The sequence below is a fragment of the Phyllobates terribilis genome, unplaced genomic scaffold (assembly GCF_046119375.1).
Source record: "Phyllobates terribilis strain yellow unplaced genomic scaffold, ASM4611937v1 Scaffold_1__5_contigs__length_1240528914, whole genome shotgun sequence".
In the NCBI taxonomy this organism is placed as follows: Eukaryota; Metazoa; Chordata; class Amphibia; order Anura; family Dendrobatidae; genus Phyllobates; species Phyllobates terribilis.
In genome coordinates this window covers 178,688,538-178,697,540 of record NW_027362761.1, presented here as the reverse complement: position 1 = coordinate 178,697,540, position 9,003 = coordinate 178,688,538, and the positions used below count along the sequence as shown (strand labels likewise).

General features: G+C 40.4%; 1 long non-coding RNA gene across 1 annotated transcript in view; it reads right to left on the bottom strand.

Moving 5' to 3' along the window:
• Nucleotides 1-7,378: 7,378 nt before the first annotated feature.
• LOC141166214 (uncharacterized) overlaps nt 7,379-9,003 on the bottom strand; it is an 84,870-nt gene continuing 83,245 nt past the window's right edge. Inside the window, exon 3 of the long non-coding RNA XR_012251260.1 lies at nt 7,379-8,237. This is a non-coding gene — a long non-coding RNA (uncharacterized lncRNA). The remainder of the gene's footprint in view (nt 8,238-9,003) is intronic.

Below are 9,003 nucleotides of genomic sequence, written 5' to 3'. Positions count from 1 at the left end.
TTCTGTCGCCTTGGACTACCTAAGGAGATCCTGACGGATCAAGGGACCCCTTTTGTGTCCAAGGTGACAAGGGAACTGTGCAAACTGCTAAAAATTAAACAATTGCGCACCTCGGTGTACCACCCTCAAACCGACGGGCTAGTAGAACGGTTTAATAAAACCCTCAAGTCCATGTTTAAAAAGGTGGTTTCTAAGGACGGAAGGGATTGGGACATGTTGCTACCCTATTTGATGTTCGCCGTCCGTGAGGTACCCCAGGCTTCCACAGGGTTCTCTCCCTTTGAGTTATTGTACGGCAGACACCCTAGGGGTCTGTTGGACGTAGCCAAAGAGACGTGGGAACATGAGCCGACTCCAGATAGGAGTATAATTGAACACGTGGCTAGTATGCAGGACCGGATTGAGGCGGTCATGCCCATCGTGAAAGAACATCTGTTAGCTGCCCAGGCAGCCCAGAGGCGCACATATAATAAAATTGCCACGGTCAGGTCTTTTAACAAGGGCGATCATCCCAGCTCCGCCTCCTTCTACAGTCCCACCGCCCACTCTTGGAAAAACTCCACTTCTGCACCACGTCCTCACCAAGCATACATTAATACTTCCCATCGAACACCATGTCACATACACAGCCAGCAGCTTTTGTTTTGGCCCAAAGATTTTTTATGCCTGCCACCAGGACAAGGTAGACTCTTTTGGTCGGGCCCTACTCTACTCTAACATTTCTTAAAATATCCAATACTTTTTTAAGGTATATTTTTATTTATTTTTATTTAAGGGAATATGTCACATACATTTTTTAAAATGACCAATAATACCACTAACCAGGGATAAATATCGTCACACCATGGCCGGACCACATGATATTACCACCACATAGTGACTGAATAATACCATGTACAAGGGAGAAATACCATCACGCTGTGACCAGACCACATATTACCACCACTTAGTGACTGAATAATACCACATACAAGGAACAAATACCATCACACCATGGCCGGACAATATATTACCACCATATAGTGACTAATAATACCACATACAAGTGACATATACCGCCACACCATGACCAGACCACATATTACCACCACATACAAGGAACAAATACCGCCACACCATGACCAGACCACATATTACTACCACATAGTGACCAAATAATACCACATACAAGGAACAAATACCACCACACCATGACCAGACTACATATTACCACCACATAGTGACCGAATACTACAATACTGATCATTAATAAAAAACCACAATATTAATATTACCAAAAGTGTCATTTTTTGCACAGGGGCTCTGTACATAGCATACAGTTTATAGTGTTAGTGTACAGGTAATACAGTGATCACGGGTGACATTGTGCACAGGAGCTCTGTATACAGTGTATAGTGTACAGGTAATACAGGGATCACTGGTGACATTATACACAGGAGCTCTGTATATAGTATACAGTGTATAGTGTCAGTGTACAGATAACACACTGACTCACCGGTGACGACTCTAGTTGAAGTCCTTCATCTTCGCTTTTCTTCATCCAGCGCTGACCGCCATCACTTCTTCCAGCCGAGACTCGTCTCTGCATAAAATAATACAGTTATCTAGAGCAGAGTCCTCACTTTTTCCCCAACTTCTACACTACGCAGCTGAATACAGACGTGCACCCACCATTAATATATAGTTAATTATTATGCAATCCACCATTCCAAAAATAACTTGTAATCCACCACTGTGCCACCGCTAACTATAAATAGCCACTTTCCCCATCCAGTAAATTTATAAATGAATTAGCATCTGTACTCTTATCCCCAATTCATTACCAGTCCACACTCCTGCATCCTCAACGCCCCCCCACTCTGTACCTCCCGCTTCCCAATTCATTATATTTACATTCCCCCCTCCACCCAAATTCATTATATTATGGCCTCTCTCTATCCCGCCCCCACCCTCAATTCATCATAATTTGCTCTCCCCCACACTCAATTCATCATTTACTCTCCCCCACCCTCAATTCATCACCATTTGTTTTCCCCCACCCTCAATGCATCATTATTTACTGTCACCCATACCACAGTCTCAATACATCATCATTTACTCTCCCCCCATCGTCAATTCATTATCATTTGCTGTATCCCACCCTCAATTCATTATTGTTTGCAGTACCCTACCCACAAATCATCATTATTTGCTCTCCCCACCCCCCACCTTCAATTCATCATTTGCTGTGCCCAGTCCCCCACTCTCAATTCATCATTTGCTGTCCCGCGGCCCCTACCCTCAATTCATTATTTGCAGTCCCACACCCCCAATTCATCATTATTTGCGCTCCCCCACCTTAATACTTCATCATTCACTGTCCCACACCCTCCATTCATCATCATTTGCTCCCCCTCAAGCCCATTTTATTCATTTTATTAAAAAAAATAAGTTTTTCATACTTACCTCTCATAAGATCCCCTGCAGGTGCAGCTCCACTTCTGGTATCCTGGTGAGTGGCGTGCGTACATGCCAGCGTGTATGCGATGACGTCACCAGCGTGTCACAGAAAAGGCGGAGGGACTCCCTTGGAGCTGCATGGCTGTTCAGTTTTGACAGCCATGGAGCTCCAAGAAGGCTCCCTGCGCCAAGATGTGCGCCGCCAATGGAATTGATGGTGGTCTTGTTCCCCATAAATCAATGGTACATGTGAAGATAAGAAACTATGTAATATATATTATCAGATAAACCTGATTCTTTCTCCTCCTAGACATCATTCATTCTCAATTCAGGTAAAATCTGTCTTTGGTGAATAAATAATTCCCCATCACTGAGATAGATGACCGTTGGTGCTCATAAAGTTCTATGGAGAACTGTGACTGTCATTTTCAGTAGAACATGTAACAGAATGTCTGTATCTGCCTCTAGCTACTCACCCCTCCTCCCCCTTCATAGAATTTTAAAAGTACCAACTGCCATCTCCTGTCTCAGTAATGGAAAAGTGTGTATTCCTAGAATACAGATTATACCCATGAATTCAGAGTGAAAGAACAGTCCAGGGGGGAGAGAAAAGCAGATTTCTCTAATATATTACAAAGCTGCTTATTTTTATGTGTACTATTGATTTATGAAACAAAAATGTAAATGATGGTTACTGTTTATGGGAAAAGGTTTTATTAGCCGAACTCAATACCAGAGCCTCTAGTTACAGAATATACAGTGGGGAAAATTAAGTATTTGATACACTGCCAATTTTGCAAGTTTTCCCACCTACAAAGAATGGAGAGGTCTGTAATTTTTATCGTAGGTACACTTCAACTGAGAGAAACAGAATCGTCAAAAAAAATCCAGAAAATCACATTGTTTGATTTTTTACATAATTAATTTTCATTTTATTGCATGAAATAAGTATTTTATACAATAAAAAAACAGAACTTAATATTTGGTACAGAAACCTTTGTTTGCAATTACAGAGGTCAGACGTTTCCTGCAGTTCTTGACCAGGTTTGCACACACTGTGGCAGGGATTTTGGCCTACTCCATAATGATCTTCTCCAGATCATTCAGGTTTCGGTGCTGTCGTTGGTTAACATTGAGTTTCAGCTCCCTCCAAAGATTTTATATTATGTTCAGGTCTTGAGACTGGCTAGGCCACTCTAGGACGTTGAAATGCTTCTTACGGAGCCACTCCTTAGTTGCCCTGGCTGTGTGTTTCAGAACATTGTCATGCTGGAAGACCCAGCCACGACCCATCTTCAATGCTCTTACTGAGGGAAGGATGTTGTTGTCAAAAATCTCACGATAGATGAGTTCATGCTTCCCTTCAATATGGTGCAGTCATCCGGTCTCCTTTGCAGAAAAGCACCCCCAAAGTATGATGTTTCTCCCACCATGCTTCACAGTTGTAACGGTGTTCTTGGGGTTGTACTCATTCATCTTCTTCCTCCAAACCCGGCGAGTGGAGTTGATGCCAAAAAGTTTTATTTTGGTCTCATCTGACCACATGACCTTCTCCCATGCCTCCTCTGGATCATCCAGATTGTCATTGGTGAACTTCAAATGGGTATATCTCAACATAAGTCCACCATAAGATGCAAAAGAAGGGTCCTTCCTATTCCAGCTCACTTTGTGTCAGCTGGACATAATGTTTCTCAACTTCGCTTTCAAATAATCGAGACAGTACCACATCCTAGATGGGGTGGAAATAGAATATTAAAACTAAAAGAAAGAGAAGCCTTTTGGATTTTTCGCCTTAATACACTGGAGCCTAATGGCCTTAATCGGGAATATGACATTTTATATTAGGTTTTTGCAACTGCACTTGGGGACACTTTCAAAGTTTTCCCAATTTTTCGGACTGACTGACCTTCATTTCTTAAAGTAATGATGGCCACTTGTTTTTCTTTACTTAGCTGCTTTTTTCTTGCCATAATACAAATTCTAACAGTCTATTCAGTAGGACTATCAGCTGTGTATCCACCAGACTTCTGCACAACACAACTGATGGTCCCAACCCCATTTATAAGGCAAGAAATCCCACTTATTAAACCTGACAGGGCACACCTGTGAAGTGAAAACCATTTCCGGTGACTACCTCTTGAAGCTCATCAAGAGAATGCCAAGAGTGTGCAAAGCAGTCATCAAAGCAAAAGGTGGCTACTTTGAAGAACCTAGAGTATAAGACATATTTTCAGTTGTTTCACACTTTTTTGTTAAGTATATAATTCCACATGTGTTAATTCATAGTTTTGATGCCTTCAGTGTGAATGTACAATTTTCATAGTCATGAAAATACAGAAAAATCTTTAAATGAGAAGGTGTGTCCAAACTTTTGGTCTGTACTGTATGACATAATCTGATATGGATTGTAAATAGTATTCTATATTGATATCTCTAATATAGTGTATTCCAGTTGAAATGACTCCTGTATAAATATATGTATATAATTTTTATTATTTAGTTTCTCTCTTTTTTTTTCTATTACAGGCACCATAGGGATCCATGAGGTATCTGTTATCTACCTGCTTGCGGTTCTTCTTTGGATTCTCTCTTCTATTTTTTTCTTAATCTTTTTCCTCCATTTTTCTTTTCCCTTCACATTATTTAGTTAACACATTCAATATATGTGTTACATACATATACTGAGTCTTTCTTCACCGCTATTCTGTTGAAACGCAAATCGCGCATGCGCAATATCGCGTGTCACCCAAGCTTCGTTTTCAAATGCATGTGACGTCACTTCCTTCATATGGAACGCTCGTGGAACGCACCCAGTGAGAGCGTTATTAGCTGGTACTTCCGCCCCACCTCCTCGCACGTGTATTTAACAGCGAGGAGATTACTGTCTCTCCACAAGCAGGCATGCACTGCATGCATTAACAACACCACACGGTCTTTTTGAGCACCGAGCACCAGCTAAGGTAATGTTTTATCTGCTATCATTGTGTCTTCTCAAGTTTTCTGATGCTTCTTTGGCTATTCTATGTATAGGTTCACATTATAAAACTGTGTCACTTACTTGGGATTTCTATGTAGGTAGATACTTTACCCATGATCTCAGGTTTTCTGATTATCATCATCTCTTATGTGCCACTTTTTTATTTTTTATTTTCTTTGAGTCTCTATGATGTTATCTTGTCTGCTTCATATAGGCTAACATGTTGTTCATTAATGTCTTAATGAGCTTGTTTTTTTTTTTTGTGCACTTGTTCATATACTTACCTCTGTATATATTCATGACCCTACATTCGAATGTTTCTTATCTTTAGATAACCTTGATAAAGGCAATAGCCGAAACGTTGGAAATTATTGTCTCTCTGGGTTGCTCTGAATAAAAAATCTTTTTTGGCATCATACGAATTTTCTCTTTATTGTGCCGAAGGTATATATTTCATATATTACTTTTTCCTTCTGAGCACAACCCACAGTCCGTGCGAATCCATTCTAACTTTATCTTCAAATGGGTCTCGACATGTGCTGGCATGAGCAGGGGGGCATTGCGTGCTCTTGAGGATTTTAATTCATGATGGCGTAGTGTGTTACTTACGGTAATGTGTGGGACTGTGGTCCCAGCTCTCTTCAGGTCATTGACCAGAGCCTCCCGTGCAGTTCTGGGCTGATTCCTGATCTTTCTCAGAATCATCCTTACCCCATGAGGCGAAATCCTGCATGAAGCCCCAGACCGAGGAAGATTGACAGTCATCTTGTGTTTCTTCCATTTTCTAATAATTGTGCCAACAGTTGTTGCCTCCTCACCAAGCTGCTTGCCTATTATCATATAGCCCATCCCAGCCTTGCGCAGGGCTACAATTTTGTCCCTGGTGTCCTTAGACAGACCTTTGGTCTTGGCCATGGTGAATAGGTTGGAATGTGATTGATTGAGTGTACTGACAGGTATCTTTTATACAGGTAACGACTTCAAACAGGTGCAAATAATACGGGTAATGAGTGCAGAGTAGAGGGGCTTCTTAAAGAAAAACTAACATGTTTGTGAGAGCCAGAACTCTTGTTGGTTGGTAGGTGATCAAATACTTATTTCATGCAATAAAAAGCAATTTAATTATTTAAAAATCATACAATGTGATTTTCTGTTTTTTATTTTTAGATTCTGTCTCTCACAGTTGAAGAGTACCTACGATAAAAATTACAGACCTCTCCACTCTTTGTAGGTGGAAAAACTTGCAAAATTGTCAGTGTATGAAATACTTATTTCCCCCACTGTACATAAGTATGTATTTCTATTTTTACATATTATATAATGTGGTGTAGACAGTATCCTGCATGATTGGCCTGTTCTTATTAGCTGTCAATATGCTGACATTTACTACTTCAATTCCTGTTTTTGCTATAGAAAATATAGGCCATAGGCCATCCTGCTTACAATCTCAAATAGATAAAGCTCTTCCTGACAGCCGCAATGTATATTAAGCCTGTTTTCTTTGCTGTGATATGCATTCCACCCTGCTTAGAAGACACGTCTGTGGATTGAGCAAGGTAATAAAAGTATGTTTATTATGATTATTATTAATATCGAGCCTTCATTAAGTGTTTTCTCGGCCTACCGCTGTTGTAATGGATCATAGTTGAGTGAAGAAGAATCAACTTTTTGACCATAATCCTCAAGTACACAGCTATGTAAGAGCTCTGTTTAATATGGAGATATTATAGGACTGACACAGATGTGCATGATATGCGCCTGCACTCATCAGATGCCATATGCACTGTATGGGTCTTTAGAAGCATTGATGGTATGGGAAAATATCTACTTACATAGAGTATCTCACAAAGCTTGTGTAGCAGCATTCAGATGCTGTGCAGCTTAGTGTGAATTAGTGATGCATTGCAAATATTTCACATGTTAAAATATTATTGGAACCTTATAGGTTGTCCATCTTTGGATCTATTTTTATTGCATATATTATGAGTGGGTGAGCATTCAAGAGTTTAGAGAGAGTGTCTGGAAACAAATATACAGAGAACTTCTCTGATAGATGATGAGTCTCTGATGCCATCCAGCAGCTATCAGTGTCTTGTAATACATGCAGGCTGCAGAAGACAAACTGTGCAAAAGAAATGTTTTTTTTTTCCCCATGAAGCATCCAATACAATAAAAAATATACATAGGCAGCCATAGACTTTAAAGAAGATTCAAAAATTAAAAACTCCAGTGAAAGGTCCTGTTTAAGTAGTAGAGATTGTAGGCCTATATATCATAACTGTGTGGCAAATTGTCTGTACTGATCACAGTAATCAACAGCAGTGAAGCATTCATTTCATCCACACCACGTTACAGTATAACTTATGGAAAATCTGAAAGACTTTTATGGATTGTAACTTTTCTTAAAAACTTTGATTTGTTTGAATGCTGACATTTTTGAGGTCCTGGAATGTGTTCTGGTAGACAGTGGCTTAGATCTATACTGGTCATGACAATATAACTTGCATGAGCCAGCGGGCAGGCAACATAAAAAATATTGCAACCGCTAACCAATGATCATTAAGGAGTTAAAGGTCTGATAGCTGATACATTTAGAGTAGTTAAAGGCATTTTCTGCTACTTTGTTGGTACCTGAATGGCCCCTTCATTGTTTAACAGCTATGTGCATCCGGTAGCTGCTGCCTGCACCCATTCACGTGACATAGCATACAGTAGTGTGACTGGTAAGCAGTGGTGTGGCCATAACACTTTGTCCCACTCAGCCAGTTGATCGTAGGGGGTTTCGAGAGTTGAATCCAAGGCTGGGCCATCAATATAAATCCTGGTAAAAAAAAAACATTTAACTTAATAATTAAGGGGAAATTGTCATTTGATTCATAATGCTCAAACTGCAGTCAGAGCCTGGCTGCACGATTGCAGCCAGTTATACTTTTCTCTGAAACCCTCTGGCATTTCAAAGAAAATATAATTAGAAGATTTGAATGGGCACCATATAAATAGATGGAATTAGTCCAACAAAGCGCTTGGCCGGCTTTTCCTAGCACTGCTATAGGTGATTGACAGGTCTCTTCCATAGAGAGTAATCTGTCAATTATCTGAAGTGGCGCTGGGAAAAGCCAGGCGGGTCGGAACTGGGCTACTCTCTTCTCTGGCTATGGTTGCTAGCCGTATCCTCAAAGTTTATACCTAGGCTCTGATTCGTGTTGCCCATGGTTTGGGCAGCCTTAATAGACTGACAGGTTCTGTTTAAGGAAAAGGACACAAGTCTTTCACATAGAAGTCCTGCACCATTTTCAAGTGATCTAGAAGAGAAGATGGTGACAGAAAAGTGCACTGAAAAGATCAAGTTACATACTTACTTCTATGATGCAGAATACAAAGTCCTGTCTGAAGACACTAAAATAACTTCAGATGTCACAGGAATTATGGACCAATTTCTATGACTGCCCTTTACACGTGGAAGCTGGCGTTTAGCAGTAAATTGAGGACTCTACAAGTTTATAAGCGTCTCCCATATCACATCTACCTGGAGACATTGATGTCACCTGCCTGAAACTAATGTACACAGCCATTTTTGGTGAACCAGG